The 21,755-nt window shown below is 45.9% G+C and overlaps 1 long non-coding RNA gene across 1 annotated transcript; it reads right to left on the reverse strand.

Annotated features, from left to right (window-relative positions):
• Positions 1-519: 519 nt before the first annotated feature.
• On the reverse strand, positions 520-3,929 carry LOC134983031 (uncharacterized). The gene is made up of 2 exons (XR_010191596.1): positions 1,551-3,929; positions 520-1,304 (listed from the first exon to the last, which is right to left on the reverse strand). It is a non-coding gene; the product is annotated as an uncharacterized LOC134983031 (long non-coding RNA).
• Between the last annotated feature and the right edge of the window lie 17,826 nt (positions 3,930-21,755).

A 21,755-nucleotide genomic window follows, 5' to 3' on the forward strand; every position in this document is an offset into this window, starting at 1 on the left:
GGCTATTAGATGTAGGGATGGTGGGGCACTGAGAGAGTAGACCAGGACTGCATGGTGGAGGGAGACACAGGGTAGAGCAGGACATGGGATGGCGGCGGAGGACACTCCTCAATCCAATGTCTTGCTCTACCCATTTCCCCATCCCTCATCCTGCTCTATCAGTGTCTCCTTTCAGATTTCATTGTCCTGCTGTACTTGTGTCTTCCACTACCTGTATCCTCCTACGCCATCCCTTAACCTGCTATTCCTGTCTCTCAGTATCACTATTTACTTTCCTTTAGACACACTACCTGTGGAGCATTTGTCCCCTGAGCCATGGTGTCCACTATCTGTGGAGCATTTGTCCCCTGAGCCATGGTGTCCACTATCTGTGGAGCATTTGTCCCCTGAGCCATGGTGTCCACTATCTGTGGAGCATTTGTCCCCTGAGCCATGGTGTCCACTATCTGTGGAGCATTGGTTACCTGGGGACCTGTAGCTAGAACACCAAGCCCCAATAGAAGACACAGGACAGTATCATTTCTTGGTTCAGGAGATTTATTCCCACATGTAGATTTAAAACTTGATAGAAAAACACAAGAATGTAAAAATAGTGTAGACATAACACCCCCCCCCCCCACACACACACACACATCCCCGTCATCTCCCACCCCCATGGAAACAAATGGCCACTGACTTAACGCCAGGGATTACAGCTATGGCGTAGTACCCAGAAGTCTTAGAACGTCCATCTTGCGAATAATGATGTCATAACTGCCGATCTCATAGTATAACTTGCGCTGGTTCATCTCATTGATTCTGCCCAATGCTGCAGCACACTAAGGCTCATTTCATACACAATAAGGAGGGGACTGCAGGAAGTCATATCTCATGTAGTGGGCGATACGTGTGGAAATGGGGCCTATGGGTGTACAACGTTCCGGCATTCCTGGAGAACATGGTCAGTAGGTGGCCGTGGTCCTCTGTTGACCAGGCCTGACCGGAGGGGCAGGATCAAACCAAGACCTATTAGCCATGGAAAGCTCCAAGGGTCTGACCCGCAGATGAATAAATATCTGAGCTGTACGTGGTGGGCTGGGTACAAGGTGTATTTATGAGCGGGAGAAATGTACAAATGGCTACGAGCAGCTCAGAGAACGCCCTGTGCATGTGATACAGCGAGCCTGGGATTATAAATATCTAACCGCTAATTCCTAGTATTCCCACGCCTCTCCTGCGCACACGCCCTATAGAGATTCCACTGCAGCAGAGGACGGGACAGCGGCACATCACACCAGGAAGGAAGACGTTTGCTGGAAGTTCTTCTGAAAACGAGAGAAGTGAAATGAAGGCCAACATCAGAGCCTCCGCGGAAGCTGCTCCTCCCTCAGTCCACCCTTAGCTGTAATACCACGTAGTAGACACAGAGGTGGTCTATATATGGATAGGTCTCAGACAGCACAAGCTGGAACCCCATTGGGGTGACCTGCAGCAGATTCCTCTGTGCCTGGCTGGATGATCCATGCGTTATACCCCCCTCCCCCCAGGTAGGTTTGTGAAGGAATACTTACGTCACTGCGGGTCTCGGAAGGCTGGCTGTAGATCACTTTCTTCTCACTGCAGGAATAGAGAATGAGAGGTGTCAGGTGTGCAGCGAGGCCGTCATACAGATCTCCCGCTCATGTGCTATGAACACCTCCACACACTTACGTCACCTGTTTGGACTGTAACGTCGTGGTGCAAAGACCAGTGGCCTATAACAGGACAACCCCAGGGACTATAGTTCCAGCAGCGTGGGGGCATGCGGACGTTTTAGTTCAGGTCCGGACCTCTTCCCTGTTACTGACTGTACCACTCACCACCCACGTGGTATAACACCTACCTGGGCCACTGGATTGTACCCATGCAGCCATTTTAGTGTGTTTCGGAGTAAATCTACTTTCACTACATTGATCTTGTGTGGACCCAGCACTTAGAAGAAGCCGTTCTCTGTGGAGTGGGGTACGCGGTATTTCCTCATTAGCTTTGGGTCTGATCTGGTACAGAGCATCTGATAAGACACCTTCATGTAGGTCTCGGCCACACACGCCTATTGACTTTTCAGTACATTGTTACTGGTGGCGAGATTCTGTCAGGAAAAGCCGGACGGCCACCTCATCATCTGAGCACAAGGGGGAAATTATTTTCTCCTAATACATTATACACATTGGATTTTTTCGGTTTGACCACGCCATATTTGTGAGGAAAATCATGTCTGAAAATCCAATATAACCTCCAACAATTGTATTGGTATGGTATACTTTGCATTATTTTCAAACTTTATTGTATCAACAGAAGTATCTTAAAATATCCGGTCACCTTTGATCCAGCACTAATCTCTCACCTACAGAATGTGAGCGGGTGGCGGTCAGCATGATATAGGTGTCTCAGTGCAGAACGGGATGTAACCGTGGCTGAGTAGCAGCTACTCTCGTGGTGCAGTATGGACGCAGCCCCCCTCCAGAGTCCGGTACACACACAGGCCATAGCACGAGGAGACGGGCAATGATAAGGAGTGTATGCACATTACACACACAGGATACACAGAATAAGAGAGACACACGGTGAAGTCTGCGAGAGCGCATGAGCCTGTGAGTGTGAGAGACAGACAATGAACCCAGGAGAGTGATTCAGGAAAATTAAACAAGTACATTTACAGAGGAGAAGGTCCTAACAGAACTCTCAAAGCTGAAAGCGGACAAATATATGGGGCCAGATGGGATACAGCCAAGGATACTAAGAGAGCTTAAAGAGGTGCTGGTAGCACCATTGACAGAATTATTCAACCAGTCATTAGCTACAGGAGTAATTCCAGAGGACTGGAAAAGAGCAAACGTAGTCCCACTGCACAAAAGTGGAAGCAAGGAAGAAGCAAACAACTACAGACCAGTGAGTCTTACATCATTGGTAGGGAAATTGATGGAAACACTCTTAAAAGAAAGAGTTGTAGATAATCTCAAATCCAGCAATTTACAGTATCCCAAACAGCATGGATTCACTGGGGAAAGATCAAGTCACTGTGTGACTAAAGTGATGGATAAAGGTGGAGCCATGGATATAGCTTATCTAGACTTTAGTAAGGCTTTTGACACTGTCCCACATCACAGATTGCTAAATAAACTCAAAGTCTTGGGATTGCATACTAGGATTATTGAATGGATAAGATCTTGGTTGCAGGATAGAAAACAGAGAGTTGTGGTAAATGTAATGCATTCACAAGAGGGAAATGTTACAAGTGGAGTACCCCAGGGATCTGTACTTTGAACATTGCTTTTTAATATCTTTATTGGTGCACTGCAAATGGCATTAAAGGGAGAGAATGCATCTTTGTATATTACATACCTTTGTGTCAAAGGGTAGACACACCAGGAGGGGTAAGACAAATGATTGAGGATCTAGGTAGACTAGAGGAATGGGCAAGCGTGTGGCAATTACAGTTTAATGCCTCCAAAAAATGCAAAATCGTGCACTTGGGTCTCAAAAATCCAAAGGATAAATATAGTATTAATGGCCTTATACTGGGAACTACTGAGCAGGAAAGGGATCTAGGAGTCACTATTTCAGGTGACAAAGGATAAATATAGTATTAATGGCGCTATACTGGAACTACTGAGGAGGAAAGGGATCTAGGAATCACTATCTCAGGTGACATAAAGGATATAGTATTAATGGCACTATACTAGGGACTACTGAGGAGGAAAGGGATCTAGGAGTCACTATCTCAGGTGACATAAAGGATAAATATAGTATTAATGGCACTATAGTGGGGACTACTGAGGAGGAAAGGGATCTAGGAGTCACTATCTCAGGTGACAAAGGATAAATATAGTATTAATGGCGCTATACTGGAACTACTGAGGAGGAAAGGGATCTAGGAATCACTATCTCAGGTGACAAAGGATATAGTATTAATGGCACTATACTGGGGACTACTGAGGAGGAAAGGGATCTAGGAGTCACTATCTCAGGTGACATAAAGGACAAATATAGTATTAATGACACTATACTGGGAACTACTGAGGAGGAAAGGGATCTAGGAGTCACTATTACAGGAGACCTAAAGGCTAAATATAGTAATACAGGTTGAGTATCCCATATCCAAATATCCGAAATACGGACTTTTTTGAGCGAGAGTGAGATAGTGAAACTTTTGTTTTCTGATGGCTCAATGTACACAAACTTTGTTTAATACACACAGTTATTAAAAATATTGTATTAAATGACCTTCAGACTGTGTATATAAGGTGTATATGAAACATAAATGAATTGTGTGAATGTAGACACACTTTGTTTAATGCACAAAGTTATAAAAAATATTGGCTAAAATTACCTTCAAGCTGTGTGTATAAGGTGCATATAAAACATAAATGCATTCTGTGCTTAGATTTAGGTCCCATTGCCATGATATCTCATTATGGTATGCAATTATTCCAAAATACGGAAAAATCCGATATCCAAAATACCTCTGGTCCCAAGCATTTTGGATAAGGGATACTCAACCTGTATTGGCACTATATTGGAAACTACTGAGGAGGAAAGGGATCTAGGGGTCACTATTTCAGGTGACATAAAGGATAAATATAGTATTAATGGCACTATACTGGAAACTACTGAGGAGGAAAGGGATCTAGGAGTCACTATCTCAGGTGACAAAGGATAAATATAGTATTAATGGCACTATATTGGAAACTACTGAGGAGGAAAGGGATCTAGTAGTCACTATTTCAGGTGACCTAAAGGATAAATATAGTATTAATGGCACTATACTGGGAACTACTGAGGAGGAAAGGGATCTAGGAGTCACTATCTCAGGTGACATAAAGGATAAATATAGTAATAATGGCACTATACTGGGGACTACTGAGGAGGAAAGGGATCTAGGAGTCACTATCTCAGGTGACATAAAGGATAAATATAGTATTAATGGCACTATACTGGGAACTACTGAGGAGGAAAGGGATCTAGGAGTCACTATCTCAGGTGACATAAAGGATAAATATAGTATTAATGGCACTATACTGGGAACTACTGAGGAGGAAAGGGATTTAGGAATCACTATTTCAGGTGACATAAAGGATAAATATAGTATTAATGGCACCATACTGGGGACTACTGAGGAGGAAAGGGATCTAGGAGTCACTATCTCAGGTGACATAAAGGATAAATATAGTATTAATGGCACTATACTGGAAACTACTGAGGAGGAAAGGGATCTAGGAGTCACTATCTCAGGTGACATAAAGGATAAATATAGTATTAATGGCACCATACTGGGGACTACTGAGGAGGAAAGGGATCTAGGAGTCACTATCTCAGGTGACATAAAGGATAAATATAGTAATAATGGCACCATACTGGGGACTACTGAGGAGGAAAGGGATCTAGGAGTCACTATTTCAGGTGACATAAAGGATAAATATAGTATTAATGGCACCATACTGGGGACTACTGAGGAGGAAAGGGATCTAGGAGTCACTATCTCAGGTGACATAGAGGATAAATATAGTATAATGGCACTATACTGGAAACTACTGAGGAGGAAAGGGATCTAGGAGTCACTATCTCAGGTGACATAAAGGATAAATATAGTATTAATGGCACTATACTGGGAGCTACTGAGGAGGAAAGGGATCTAGGAGTCACTATCTCAGGTGACATAAAGGATAAATATAGTATTAATGGCACTATACTGGGAGCTACTGAGGAGGAAAGGGATCTAGGAGTCACTATTTCAGGTGACATAAAGGATAAATATAGTCTTAATGGCACTATACTGGAGACTACCGAGGAGGAAAGGGATCTAGGAGTCACTATCTCAGGTGACATAAAGGATAAATATAGTATTAATGGCACTATACTGGGAACTACTGAGGAGGAAAGGGATCTAGGAGTCACTATTTCAGGTGACATAAAGGATAAATATAGTATTAATGGCACTATACTGGACACTACTGAGGAGGAAAGGGATCTAGGAGTCACTATTTCAGGTGATATAAAGGATAAATATAGTATTAATGGCACCATACTGGGGACTACTGAGGAGGAAAGGGATCTAGGAGTCACTATCTCAGGTGACATAAAGGATAAATATAGTATTAATGGCACTATACTGGGAGCTACTGAGGAGGAAAGGGATCTAGGAGTCACTATTTCAGGTGACAAAGGATAAATATAGTATTAATGGCACTATACTGGGGACTACTGAGGAGGAAAGGGATCTAGGAGTCACTATCTCAGGTGACATAAAGGATAAATATAGTATTAATGGCACTATACTGGAAACTACTGAGGAGGAAAGGGATCTAGGAGTCACTATCTCAGGTGACAAAGGATAAATATAGTATTAATGGCACTATACTGGAAACTACTGAGGAGGAAAGGGATCTAGGAGTCACTATCTCAGGTGACATAAAGGATAAATAAATATAGTAATAATGGCACTATACTGGGAACTACTGAGGAGGAAAGGGATCTAGGAGTCACTATTTCAGGTGACATAAAGGATAAATATAGTATTAATGGCACTATACTGGAAACTACTGAGGAGGAAAGGGATCTAGGAGTCACTATTTCAGGTGACAAAGGATAAATATAGTATTAATGGCACTATACTGGGGACTACTGAGGAGGAAAGGGATCTAGGAGTCACTATCTCAGGTGACAATGGATAAATATAGTATTAATGGCACTATACTGGAAACTACTGAGGAGGAAAGGGATCTAGGAGTCACTATTTCAGGTGACATAAAGGATAAATATAGTAGTAATGGCACTATACTGGAAACTACTGAGGAGGAAAGGATCTAGGAGTCACTATCTCAGGTGACAAAGGATAAATATAGTAATAATGGCGCTATACTGGAAACTACTGAGGAGGAAAGGGATCTAGGAGTCACTATTTCAGGTGACAAAGGATAAATATAGTACTAATGGCACTATACTGGGAGCTACTGAGGAGGAAAGGGATCTAGGAGTCACTATCTCAGGTGACATAAAGGATAAATATAGTATTAATGGCACTATACTGGGGACTGCTGAGGAGGAAAGGGATCTAGGAGTCACTATTTCAGGTGACATAATGGATAAATATAGTATTAATGGCACTATACTGGGAACTACTGAGGAGGAAAGGGATCTAGGAGTCACTATCTCAGGTGACATAAAGGATAAATATAGTATTAATGGCACTATACTGGGAACTACTGAGGAGGAAAGGGATTTAGGAATCACTATTTCAGGTGACATAAAGGATAAATATAGTATTAATGGCACCATACTGGGGACTACTGAGGAGGAAAGGGATCTAGGAGTCACTATCTCAGGTGACATAAAGGATAAATATAGTATTAATGGCACTATACTGGAAACTACTGAGGAGGAAAGGGATCTAGGAGTCACTATCTCAGGTGACAAAGGATAAATATAGTATTAATGGCACCATACTGGGGACTACTGAGGAGGAAAGGGATCTAGGAGTCACTATCTCAGGTGACATAAAGGATAAATATAGTAATAATGGCACCATACTGGGGACTACTGAGGAGGAAAGGGATCTAGGAGTCACTATTTCAGGTGACATAAAGGATAAATATAGTATTAATGGCACCATACTGGGGACTACTGAGGAGGAAAGGGATCTAGGAGTCACTATCTCAGGTGACATAGAGGATAAATATAGTATAATGGCACTATACTGGAAACTACTGAGGAGGAAAGGGATCTAGGAGTCACTATCTCAGGTGACATAAAGGATAAATATAGTATTAATGGCACTATACTGGGAGCTACTGAGGAGGAAAGGGATCTAGGAGTCACTATCTCAGGTGACATAAAGGATAAATATAGTCTTAATGGCACTATACTGGGAGCTACTGAGGAGGAAAGGGATCTAGGAGTCACTATTTCAGGTGACATAAAGGATAAATATAGTCTTAATGGCACTATACTGGAAACTACTGAGGAGGAAAGGGATCTAGGAGTCACTATTTCAGGTGACATAAAGGATAAATATAGTAGTAATGGCACTATACTGGTAACTACTGAGGAGGAAAGGGATCTAGGAGTCACTATCTCAGGTGACATAAAGGATAAATATAGTCTTAATGGCACTATACTGGAGACTACCGAGGAGGAAAGGGATCTAGGAGTCACTATCTCAGGTGACATAAAGGATAAATATAGTATTAATGGCACTATACTGGGAACTACTGAGGAGGAAAGGGATCTAGGAGTCACTATTTCAGGTGACATAAAGGATAAATATAGTATTAATGGCACTATACTGGACACTACTGAGGAGGAAAGGGATCTAGGAGTCACTATTTCAGGTGATATAAAGGATAAATATAGTATTAATGGCACCATACTGGGGACTACTGAGGAGGAAAGGGATCTAGGAGTCACTATCTCAGGTGACATAAAGGATAAATATAGTATTAATGGCACTATACTGGGAGCTACTGAGGAGGAAAGGGATCTAGGAGTCACTATTTCAGGTGACAAAGGATAAATATAGTATTAATGGCACTATACTGGGGACTACTGAGGAGGAAAGGGATCTAGGAGTCACTATCTCAGGTGACAATGGATAAATATAGTATTAATGGCACTATACTGGAAACTACTGAGGAGGAAAGGGATCTAGGAGTCACTATTTCAGGTGACATAAAGGATAAATATAGTAGTAATGGCACTATACTGGAAACTACTGAGGAGGAAAGGATCTAGGAGTCACTATCTCAGGTGACAAAGGATAAATATAGTAATAATGGCGCTATACTGGAAACTACTGAGGAGGAAAGGATCTAGGAGTCACTATCTCAGGTGACAAAGGATAAATATAGTAATAATGGCGCTATACTGGAAACTACTGAGGAGGAAAGGGATCTAGGAGTCACTATTTCAGGTGACATAATGGATAAATATAGTATTAATGGCACTATACTGGGAACTACTGAGGAGGAAAGGGATCTAGGAGTCACTATCTCAGGTGACATAAAGGATAAATATAGTATTAATGGCACTATACTGGGGACTGCTGAGGAGGAAAGGGATCTAGGAGTCACTATTTCAGGTGACATAATGGATAAATATAGTATTAATGGCACTATACTGGGGACTGCTGAGGAGGAAAGGGATCTAGGAGTCACTATCTCAGGTGACATAAAGGATAAATATAGTATTAATGGCACTATACTGGGAACTACTGAGGAGGAAAGGGATCTAGGAGTCACTATCTCAGGTGACATAAAGGATAATATAGTATTAGTGGCACTATACTGGAAACTACTGTGGAGGAAAGGGATCTAGGAGTCACTATTTCAGGTGACATAAAGGCTAAATACAGTATTAATGGAACTATACTGGAAACTACTGAGGAGGAAAGGGATCTAGGAGTCACTATCTCAGGTGACATAAAGGATAATATAGTATTAGTGGCACTATACTGGAAACTACTGAGGAGGAAAGGGATCTAGGAGTCACTATCTCAGGTGACATAAAGGATAATATAGTATTAGTGGCACTATACTGGAAACTACTGTGGAGGAAAGGGATCTAGGAGTCACTATTTCAGGTGACATAAAGGATAAATATAGTATTAATGGCACTATACTGGAACTACTAAGGAGGAAAGGGATCTAGGAGTCACTATTTCAGGTGATATAAAGGATAAATATAGTATTAATGGCACTATACTGGAACTACTGAGGAGGAAAGGGATCTAGGAGTCACTATTTCAGGTGACAAAGGATAAATATAGTATTAATGGCACTATACTGGAAACTACTGAGGAGGAAAGGGATCTAGGAGTCACTATCTCAGGTGACAGGATAAATATAGTATTAATGGCACTATACTGGAGACTACTGAGGAGGAAAGGGATCTATGAGTCACTATCTCAGGTGACAGGATAAATATAGTATTAATGGCACTATACTGGAGACTACTGAGGAGGAAAGGGATCTAGGAGTCACTATCTCAGGTGACAAAGGATAAATATAGTATAATGGCACTATACTGGAACTACTGAGGAGGAAAGGGATCTAGGAGTCACTATCTCAGGTGACATAAAGGATAAATATAGTAATAATGGCACTATACTGGAAACTACTGAGGAGGAAAGGGATCTAGGAGTCACTATTTCAGGTGACATAAAGGATAAATATAGTATTAATGGCGCTATACTGGGAACTACTGAGGAGGAAAGGGATCTAGAAGTCACTATTTCAGGTGACATAAAGGATAAATATAGTATTAATGGCACTATACTGGGGACTACTGAGGAGGAAAGGGATCTAGGAGTCACTATCTCAGGTGAAATAAAGGATAAATATAGTATTAATGGCACTATACTGGAAACTACTGAGGAGGAAAGGGATCTAGGAGTCACTATTTCAGGTGACATAAAGGATAAATATAGTATTAATGGCACTATACTGGGAACTACTGAGGAGGAAAGAGATCTAGGAGTCACTATTTCAGGTGACATAAAGGATAAATATAGTATTAATGGCACTATACTGGAAACTACTGAGGAGGAAAGGGATCTAGGAGTCCCTATTTCAGGTGACATAAAGGATAAATATAGTATTAATGGCACTATACTGGGAACTACTGAGGAGGAAAGGGATCTAGGAATCACTATCTCAGGTGACAAAGGATATAGTATTAATGGCACTATCCTGGGGACTACTGAGGAGGAAAGGGATCTAGGAGTCACTATTTCAGGTGACATAAAGGATAAATATAGTATTAATGGCACTATACTGGGAACTACTGAGGAGGAAAGGGATCTAGGAATCACTATCTCAGGTGACAAAGGATATAGTATTAATGGCACTATCCTGGGAACTACTGAGGAGGAAAGGGATCTAGGAGTCACTATTTCAGGTGACATAAAGGATAAATATAGTATTAATGGCACTATACTGGAAACTACTGAGGAGGAAAGGGATCTAGGAGTCACTATTTCAGGTGACATAAAGGATAAATATAGTATTAATGGCACTATACTGGGAACTACTGAGGAGGAAAGGGATCTAGGAATCACTATCTCAGGTGACAAAGGATATAGTATTAATGGCACTATCCTGGGGACTACTGAGGAGGAAAGGGATCTAGGAGTCACTATCTCAGGTGACAAAGGATAAATATAGTATTAATGGCTCAATACTGGAAACTACTGAGGAGAAAAGGGATCTAGGAGTCACTATCTTAGGTGACAAAGGATAAATAACGAGATTTATGGTAAGAACTTAACGTTGTTAAATCTCTTTCTGCGATGTACACTGGCTCCACAAGGAATTACATTGGGTGTAGAGTAGGATCTTGATCAGAGGCACCAACATGCTCAAAGCTTTTGACTGTTCCCAAGATGCAAAGCGCCGCCTCCTCTATATCCCCACCTCCATGCCAGTGAGCTCAGTTTCGTTAACAAGCCCAATGCAGTAGCAGGTACCAGAGACGACAACCGATCGTAGCCAATTACACCACACACTCCCCGCAGGAGAAAGTGTCAGCGGCTATGCCAATACCAACCCAAAGAAGCCAAGTGCGTCAGGGTGGGCACCTTGTGGAGCCCAGTGTACCTCGCAGAAAGAGATTGAACAACGGTAAGTTCTTACCATAAATCTCATTTTCTGCTGCGGGGTACACTGGGCTCCACAAGGAATTACATCGGGGATGTCCCAAAGCAGTTCCTCACGGGAGGGGACGCACAGTAGCAGGCACAAGAACCCGGCGTCCAAAGGAAGAATCCTGGGAAGCTGCGGTATCGAAGGCACAGAACCTTATAAACGTGTTCACTGAGGACCACGTTACCACCTTGCACAATTGTTCAAGGGTCGTACCACGGTGGGCCGCACAAGAAGGTCCAACCGACCGAGTAGAATGGGCTTTGATGGTAGCAGGAACCGGACGACCAGCCTGTACATAAGCATGTGCAATCACCATGATAATCCATCTGGCCAGGGTCTGCTTGGAAGCAGGCCAGCCACGTTTGTGAAAAGCAAACAAAGAGAGAAAATCGGATTTCCTAATGGTGGAAATTCTCTTCACATAGATACGGAGGGCCCGTACCACATCCAAAGAACGCTCTTTGGAAGACAACTCAGGAGAAATAAAGGCCGGAACCACAATCTCCTGGTTAAGGTGGAAGGAAGACACCACCTTGGGTAAATAACCTGGGCGTGTTCGAAGCACCGCCCGGTCACGGTGAAAAATCAAATAGGGAGACTTATAGGATAAGGCACCCAAGTCCGAGACCCTTCTAGCCGAAGCAATAGCCAGCAAAAACAGCACCTTAAGGGAAAGTCACTTAAGGTCAGCAGAGGTAAGAGGCTCAAACGGAGACTCTTGCAAGGCCTCCAAAACCACCGACAGATCCCAAGGGGCCACAGGTGGCACATAAGGAGGCTGAATCCTCAACACACCCCGAGTGAATGTATGGACATCAGGTAGGGTAGCAATCTTTCTCTGAAACCAAACCGACAAGGCAGAGATATGCACCTTGAGGGAGGCCAGACGCAGGCCCAAATCCAGGCCTTGTTGTAGAAAGGCCAAAAGTTTGGCCGTACTAAACTTGAAAACGTCATGATTGTGAGATGCACACCAAGTAAAGTAAGCATTCCAGACCCTACAGTATATCAGAGCAGAAGCCGGCTTACGGGCCTTCAACATAGTTTGAACAACCGCCTCAGAAAAACCCTTGGCCCTCGGGACGGAAGTCTCAAGAGCCATGCCATCAAAGCCAGCCGGGCCAAATCCTGGTAAACACACGGACCCTGAACGAGGAGGCCTGGTCGTTGTGGAAGTAGAAGGGCACGATCCAACGAGAGGCCCTGTAGATTAGAGAACCAGTGCCGTCTGGGCCACGCTGGAGCGACTAGAAGGAGGTTTCCTCCTTCTTGCTTGAACTTCCGTATTACTCTGGGCAGGAGCGACACCGGAGAGAACACATACGGCAGAAAAAAGTTCCACGGGATTGACAGAGCATCCACGAACGCTGCTTGAGGATCCCTTTTGCTTGCTCCAAAGACACGAACCTTGTGATTGTGTCGAGACGCCATCAGGTCCACATCTGGGAGGCCCCACATGTCCACGAGAAGTTGAAACAACTCTGGATGTAGGCTCCATTCTCTGGCGTGCACGTCCTGACGACTGAGATAGTCCGCCTCCCAGTCCAGAACGCCCGGAATGAACACTGCTGATATGGCCGGCAGATGGCGTTCTGCCCACTGAAGAATCCTTGATAATTGATATACGGCACCGTGGTGGCGTCCGATTGTACTTGAACAGGTCTGTTCTGTATGAGATGCTGGGCCATTGTCAACGCATTGAACACTGCCCGCAGTTAAAGAATGTTTATCGGGAGTATTGACTCCTCCTTGGTCCACAGACCCTGAAGAGAGAGTGTTGCTCCAACACCGCGCCCCAACCTCTCAGACTGGCATCCGTCATCAGCAGGACCCAGCTGGATATCCAGAAGGGACGACCCCTGCTCAATTGTTGGTCCTGCAGCCACCAGCTCAGTGACAGGCGGACCTCCGGAGATAGGGAGATCATGTGAGATCTGATCCGGTGAGGCAGGCCGTCCCACTTGGACAGAATCAACTTTTGCAGAGGGCGAGAATGGAATTGAGCGTACTCCACCATGTCGAACGCTGACACCATGAGACCTAACACTTGCATCACCGAATGGATCGACACTTGCGGACGAGATAGGAAGCATCAGATCTTGTCCTGAAGTTTTAGGACTTTCTCCTGAGACAAGAACCACCACTGGTCGTGAGTGTCCAACAACGCTCCCAGGTGTACCATGCTCCGACCCGGAACCAGGGAGGATTTCTTCCAGTTGATCAGCCACCCGCGGGCTGCCATACACTGGACCGTCAAATCGAGATAACACAGAATTTCTGGGGTACTCGCCAGGATCAACAAATCGTCTAGGTACGATAGTATCCTGACCCCTTGACGGTGGAGTGTAGCCGTCTTGACCGCCATTACTTTGGTGAAAACTCACGGAGCCGTTGTCAAACCAAGGGTAAGGCCCAAAATTGGTAATGAAGGTTGCCCACCGCAAACCGCAGGTACTGCTGATGAGATACCCTAATAGGAATATGTAGGTAGGCATCCTGTATGTCCAGGGAGACCATATAGTCCCCAGGCTCCATTGCCAGAACAATAGAGCGCAGCGTTTCCATACAGAACTTGGAGAACCGCACATGCTTGTTCAAGGACTTCAGATTAAGAATGGGCCGCGAGGACACGTTCAGTTTCGGGACTATAAACAGCGGTGAATAGAACCCCATGCCCCTCTGAGTCAGAGGCACCTGTACCACCACTCCTGTGGACAGGAGGGAATGTACCACCGAGTGCAACGTGTTTGCTTTTGACGGATCCAGAGGCACATCTGTCGGGCAAAATCGATGAGGGGGACGATTCTTGAAGGGAATGGCGTAACCTTGAGCAACGACTTCCCTCACCCAGGTATCTGAAGCGGTCTTTAACCATTCCTGGATAAAACCTAGAAGTCGGCCCCCCACCCTGGGATCCCCCAGAGGAAGGCCCGCCCCGTCATGTGGCAGGCTTATCAGTTTTGGAAGCTGGCTGACGGGCGGCCTAGGCACGCTTCGGTCTGGGCTTGGCAGGCCTAGAAGCACAAGCTTGCTTTGGGTACACCTGACCTTTTGCTTTACCTGGAGTACGAAAGGGCCAAGGGAAAGTACTTAAAGCCTTTTGCGCGGAAGGAGCCGTACTAGGTAGGCAAGTTGTTTTAGCAGTAGCCAGATCAGCCACAATCTTATGGAGGTCTTCTCCAAAGAGAATGTCTCCTTTGAAAGGAAGTACCTCCAGGGTTTTATTGGAATCCAAATCCACAGACCAGGATCTCAACCAAAGGATACGTCTGGCCAAGACGGACGCAGTAGCAGCCTTGGCCGCGAGCACCCCGGCATCGGAGGCCGCCTCCTTAAGATAGAGAAGTCTTGGTAATATATGAGAGACATTGTCGAGCATGCTCAGATGCATCGGAGGGCAGTTCCGCCTCGAGTTCCTGAGTCCACGCCTCAACAGCTTCAGCAGCCCAAGTCGCTGCTATAGTTGGCCTTTACAAGGCCCCTGAAAGGGTATAAATTGCTTTTAAAACAGCCCTCCACACGACGATCCGTCGGTTCCTTCAGAGAGGTGACGGTAGTTACTGGCAGGGTAAAGGAAACAACCATACGCGCCACATGAGAATCTACAGGCGGAGGAGTTTCAGCGGGGTCAGTATATGCACCGTCCTCCTCAGAAGGCGTGTCGGTCAAAACCGTGGGTTGGGAGAAGGTAATCGCCCTTCTAGAAGACGACTTAGTCTTATGTGGGCGAGAGTGACCCTTAGATTTAGACATGGATCAGTTCAAATGCTGTAACTGAGTGGAAAGCTGATCCGCCCATGGCGGGTTCACAGCGGGGACCATAAATTGTTGCAGTGGCACAGGTAGTCCCACAGGGGGCGTCAATTTAGTCACAAGCGTGTTTAACAATGTGGAGAATGTAGCCCAAAGAGGATCTTGTGTTGCCCCAAGCGCTACTGACCCACTGGGAGGTAAGGAATCCCCTGAACTCTCAGCTGCTAAATTATCCTCCATTACGTCTGCGGCCTCACAACCACGCAGTGTGGGAGAGGCCCCAACGTCATTGCCACGTGTAGCAGACATAACCATGTGCACAATAATGGGCAACCTGGTAGAAAGTGTAGCGGCGCTATGCCTAGCAAGAACTCTCAGAGAAGGAGCCTAAGAAGGCACAGACCTGGAGTTCAATAGATATAGAATATATGGTGATTATAAATCACAAGTAAATATATTATCATCAGAGAAAACCTGAAACACTTGGCCCCCTCAGGCATAGTAATATAGGAGCAGCACGCTGAGTGAAATACCCTGCAATAAGGCAGCCATGCAGCAGCTACATGCACACACACACGTATATAGTCACACACACACACACACACACACACACAGTCACACACGTACCATGCAGAAATTATGCACCATAAACTGCACTGGACTAGCAATACAAAGTAATACTCAGTATGGCTATATGTGATAATGATAGCTATAACAAACACAGTAATCACTGGATGTATATCACAGGGTGTCTGTACCACACAACCCTGACAGTATGCACTTTCTTACCTAACACAGTCCCAGTGACAGGTAGAATACTCAAGTGTCCTGTAGGAAGCACAGCGCTGGCGATCAGGCGGTTCCACAGAGGAGGATTTGCCCCAGCAATCCCAGGAACAGCAAGGCTTTATCTGTAATGGCCGCTGACCAGGAGTGAGGGAGAAGGAGGCATCTCCAGAAGGGGAACATTGCTGAAATGGCGCCCTGGGGCTGGGGGGAGGGGCCTCAGGTCCGACCTGCTCCCCCTGCTGGCATCCCCACCGGGGGTGCGGGTAGTAAAGATAAAGCGGGGGGAATATGGTACAACATCCCCCTTGACCTGTGCCCATAATATAAACCCTGGTGGCTAGTGGAAGCCCAGTAAGCCGTGTCCATGCCATCGCGCGCAGCCCGCCTCCTACGGCCACGCTGGATCGCGGTAAAGCGCGGCACAGAAGCCCCTTACCTCCCCCTTGTCTGCGGCCCCGCGATCCGAGAGACAGCGGTGTGTGACTCACGTGAGCATGGAAGAAGCCGGCGCCTCCGCTGTAGTGACCCGGCAACCTCAGCGTGGGAGTATACAGCGCTGCTGGGGGTGATGGAGCTGCACGCAGGAAGGTCCATTAGACTGTGCCTGCAGCAGCACTGGAAGTCTTCTTTACATTTTCTCTGTTCAGTCTGTAAAACGAAGCTTAGGGCAGCCTCCTGTTACCTGCCTGCATACTGCAAAGCACCAACTTAAAAACTGAGCTCCTTGGCATGGAGGCGGGGTTATAGAGGAGGCGGCGCTGTGCATCCTGGGAACAGTCAAAGAACTGAGCCTGTTGGTGCCTCGGATCAAGATCCTACTCTACACCCCGATGTAATTCCGCAGAAATCAGGGGTATCACCACAGTACAGGGGGAGACATTCCTCACAGGGAGAGAAGTATTAGGACACGAGGACATGATAGAGACTGTCACATATATCAGAGGTATCACCACGGTACAGGAGGAGACATTCCTCACAGGGAGAGAAGTATTAGACCACGAGGACATGAGAGAGACTGTCACATATATCAGGGGGGTATCACCACGGTACAGGAGGAGACATTCCTCACAGGGAGAGAAGTAATAGGACACGAGGACATGAGAGAGACTGTCACATATATCAGGGGTATCACCACAGTACAGGAGGAGACATTCCTCACAGGGAGAGAAGTAATAGGACACGAGGACATGATAGAGACTGTCACATATATCAGGGGTATCACCACGGTACAGGGGGAGACATTCCTCACAGGGAGAGAAGTAATAGGACACGAGGACATGAGAGAGACTGTCACATATATCAGGGGTATCACCACTGTACAGGGGGAGACATTCCTCATAGGGAGAGAAGTAATAGGACACGAGGACATGAGAGAGACTGTCACATATATCAGGGGTATCACCACGGTACAGGAGGAGACATTCCTCACAGGGAGATCAGTATTAGACCACGAGGACATGATAGAGACTGTCACATATATCAGGGGTGTCACCACGGTACAGGGAGGAGACATTCCTCACAGGGAGAGAAGTATTAGACCACGAGGACATGAGAGAGACTGTCACATATATCAGGGGGGTATCACCACGGTACAGGGGGAGACATTCCTCACAGGGAGAGAAGTAATAGGACACGAGGACATGAGAGAGACTGTCACATATCAGGGGGGTATCACCACGGTACAGGGAGGAGACATTCCTCACAGGGAGAGAAGTAATAGGACACGATGACATGATAGAGACTGTCACATATATCAGGGGTATCACCACGGTACAGGGGGAGACATTCCTCACAGGGAGAGAAGTATTAGGACACGATGACATGATAGAGACTGTCACATATATCAGGGGTATCACCACGGTACAGGGGGAGACATTCCTCACAGGGAGAGAAGTAATAGGACATGAGGACATGAGAGAGACTGTCACATATATCAGGGGTATCACCACTGTACAGGGGGAGACATTCCTCATAGGGAGAGAAGTAATAGGACACGAGGACATGAGAGAGACTGTCACATATATCAGGGGTATCACCACGGTACAGGAGGAGACATTCCTCACAGGGAGATCAGTATTAGACCACGAGGACATGATAGAGACTGTCACATATATCAGGGGTATCACCACGGTACAGGGGGAGACATTCCTCACAGGGAGAGAAGTAATAGGACACGAGGACATGAGAGAGACTGTCACATATATCAGGGGTATCACCACTGTACAGGGGGAGACATTCCTCATAGGGAGAGAAGTAATAGGACACGAGGACATGAGAGAGACTGTCACATATATCAGGGGTATCACCACGGTACAGGAGGAGACATTCCTCACAGGGAGATCAGTATTAGACCACGAGGACATGAGAGAGACTGTCACATATATCAGGGGGGTATCACCACGGTACAGGGGGAGACATTCCTCACAGGGAGAGAAGTAATAGGACACGAGGACATGAGAGAGACTGTCACATATCAGGGGGGTATCACCACGGTACAGGGAGGAGACATTCCTCACAGGGAGAGAAGTAATAGGACACGATGACATGATAGAGACTGTCACATATATCAGGGGTATCACCACAGTACAGGAGGAGACATTCCTCACAGGGAGAGAAGTAATAGGACACGATGACATGAGAGAGACTGTCACATATATCAGGGGTATCACCACGGTACAGGGGGAGACATTCCTCACAGGGAGGGAGGTAATAGGACACGAGTACATGATAGAGACTGTCACATATATCAGGGGCATCACCACGGTACAGGGGGAGACATTCCTCACAGGGAGAGAAGTAATAGGACACGATGACATGAGAGAGACTGTCACATATATCAGGGGCATCACCACGGTACAGGAGGAGACATTCCTCACAGGGAGAGAAGTAATAGGACACGAGGACATGATAGAGACTGTCACATATATCAGGGGTATCACCACGGTACAGGAGGACACATTCCTCACAGGGAGAGAAGTAATAGGACACGAGGACATGATAGAGACTGTCACATATATCAGGGGTATCACCACGGTACAGGGGGGAGACATTCCTCACAGGGAGAGAAGTAATAGGACACGAGGACATGAGAGAGACTGTCACATATATCAGGGGTATCACCACGGTACAGGAGGAGACATTCCTCACAGGGAGAGAAGTAATAGGACACGAGGACATGAGAGAAACTGTCACATATATCAGGGGTATCACCACGGTACAGGGGGAGACATTCCTCACAGGGAGAGAAGTAATAGACCACGAGGACATGATAGAGACTGTCACATATATCAGGGGTATCACCACGGTACAGGAGGAGACATTCCTCACAGGGAGAGAAGTAATAGGACACGAGGACATGAGAGAGACTGTCACATATATCAGGGGTATCACCACGGTACAGGAGGAGAGAATTCCTCACAGGGAGAGAAGTATTAGACCACGAGGACATGAGAGAGACTGTCACATATATCAGGGGTATCACCACGGTACAGGGGGAGACATTCCTCACAGGGAGAGAAGTATTAGGACACGAGGACATGAGAGAGACTGTCACATATATCAGGGGAATCACCACGGTACAGGAGGAGACATTCCTCACAGGGAGAGAAGTAATAGGACACGAGGACATGAGAGAGACTGTCACATATATCAGGGGTATCACCACGGTACAGGAGGAGACATTCCTCACAGGGAGAGAAGTAATAGGACACGAGGACATGAGAGAGACTGTCACATATATCAGGGGTATCACCACGGTACAGGGGGAGACATTCCTCACAGGGAGAGAAGTAATAGGACACGAGGACATGATAGAGACTGTCACATATATCAGGGGTATCACCACGGTACAGGAGGAGACATTTCTCACAGGGAGAGAAGTAATAGGACACGAGGACATGATAGAGACTGTCACATATATCAGGGTATAACCACGGTACAGGAGGAGACATTCCTCACAGGGAGAGAAGTATTAGGACACGAGGACATGAGAGAGACTGTCACATATATCAGGGGTATCACCACGGTACAGGGGGAGACATTCCTCACAGGGAGGGAGGTAATAGGACACGAGTACATGATAGAGACTGTCACATATATCAGGGGTATCACCACAGTACAGGAGGAGACATTCCTCACAGGGAGAGAAGTAATAGGACACGAGGACAAGAGAGAGACTGTCACATATATCAGGGGTATCACCACGGTACAGGAGGAGACATTCCTCACAGGGAGAGAAGTAATAGGACACGAGGACATGATAGAGACTGTCACATATATCAGGGGTATCACCACGGTACAGGAGGAGACATTCCTCACAGGGAGAGAAGTATTAGGACACGAGGACATGATAGAGACTGTCACATATATCAGGGGTATCACCACAGTACAGGAGGAGACATTCCTCACAGGGAGAGAAGTATTAGGACACGAGGACATGAGAGAGACTGTCACATATATCAGGGGTATCACCACGGTACAGGAGGAGACATTCCTCACAGGGAGAGAAGTAATAGGACACGAGGACATGAGAGAGACTGTCACATATATCAGGGGTATCACCACGGTACAGGAGGAGACATTCCTCACAGGGAGAGAAGTAATAGGACACGAGGACATGAGAGAGACTGTCACATATATCAGGGGTATCACCACGGTACAGGGGGAGACATTCCTCACAGGGAGAGAAGTAATAGGACACGAGGACATGAGAGAGACTGTCACATATATCAGGGGTATCACCACGGTACAGGAGGAGACATTCCTCACAGGGAGAGAAGTATTAGGACACGAGTACATGATAGAGACTGTCACATATATCAGGGGTATCACCACAGTACAGGAGGAGACATTCCTCACAGGGAGGGAGGTAATAGGACACGAGTACATGATAGAGACTGTCACATATATCAGGGGTATCACCACGGTACAGGGGGAGACATTCCTCACAGGGAGAGAAGTATTAGGACACGAGTACATGATAGAGACTGTCACATATATCAGGGGTATCACCACAGTACAGGAGGAGACATTCCTCACAGGGAGGGAGGTAATAGGACACGAGTACATGATAGAGACTGGAGGGGGAAGGGTCAGGGGGAATAATTACCTCACAGAAAGGGTAGTGGATAAGTGGAATAGCCTCCCATCAGAGGTGGTAGAGGATAAGACAGTAGAGCAATGTAACATGCATGTGATAGACATAAGGATCAAATAAGGTGTGAGATAAAAATATGTAAAAAAAAAAAAAAAGGGGCAGAGAAGATGGGGCGAGAGATTCTTATCTGCTGTCACATTCTATGTTTCATATTCTATGAGTGTGAGCGATAGAGGCTGGGAGACAGACAGTGAGCCTGGGAGAGAGTGTGAGTCAGAGAGCCTGCGAGAGTGAGTCTGAGAGACAGTGAGCCTGGGAGAGAGTGTGTGAGTGACAGAGCCTAGGAGAGTGACAGATATAGAAATAACAGGTGACAGTGAGAGTGGCAGAGTAGAATATACACAGTGTTACACCATATACCCACAAGTAGCCTGCACCCCGTATGGCAGAGTGAGTGGCGCACA

Source organism: Pseudophryne corroboree (assembly GCF_028390025.1).
Source record: "Pseudophryne corroboree isolate aPseCor3 chromosome 12 unlocalized genomic scaffold, aPseCor3.hap2 SUPER_12_unloc_3, whole genome shotgun sequence".
NCBI classification, from domain to species: domain Eukaryota; kingdom Metazoa; phylum Chordata; class Amphibia; order Anura; family Myobatrachidae; genus Pseudophryne; species Pseudophryne corroboree.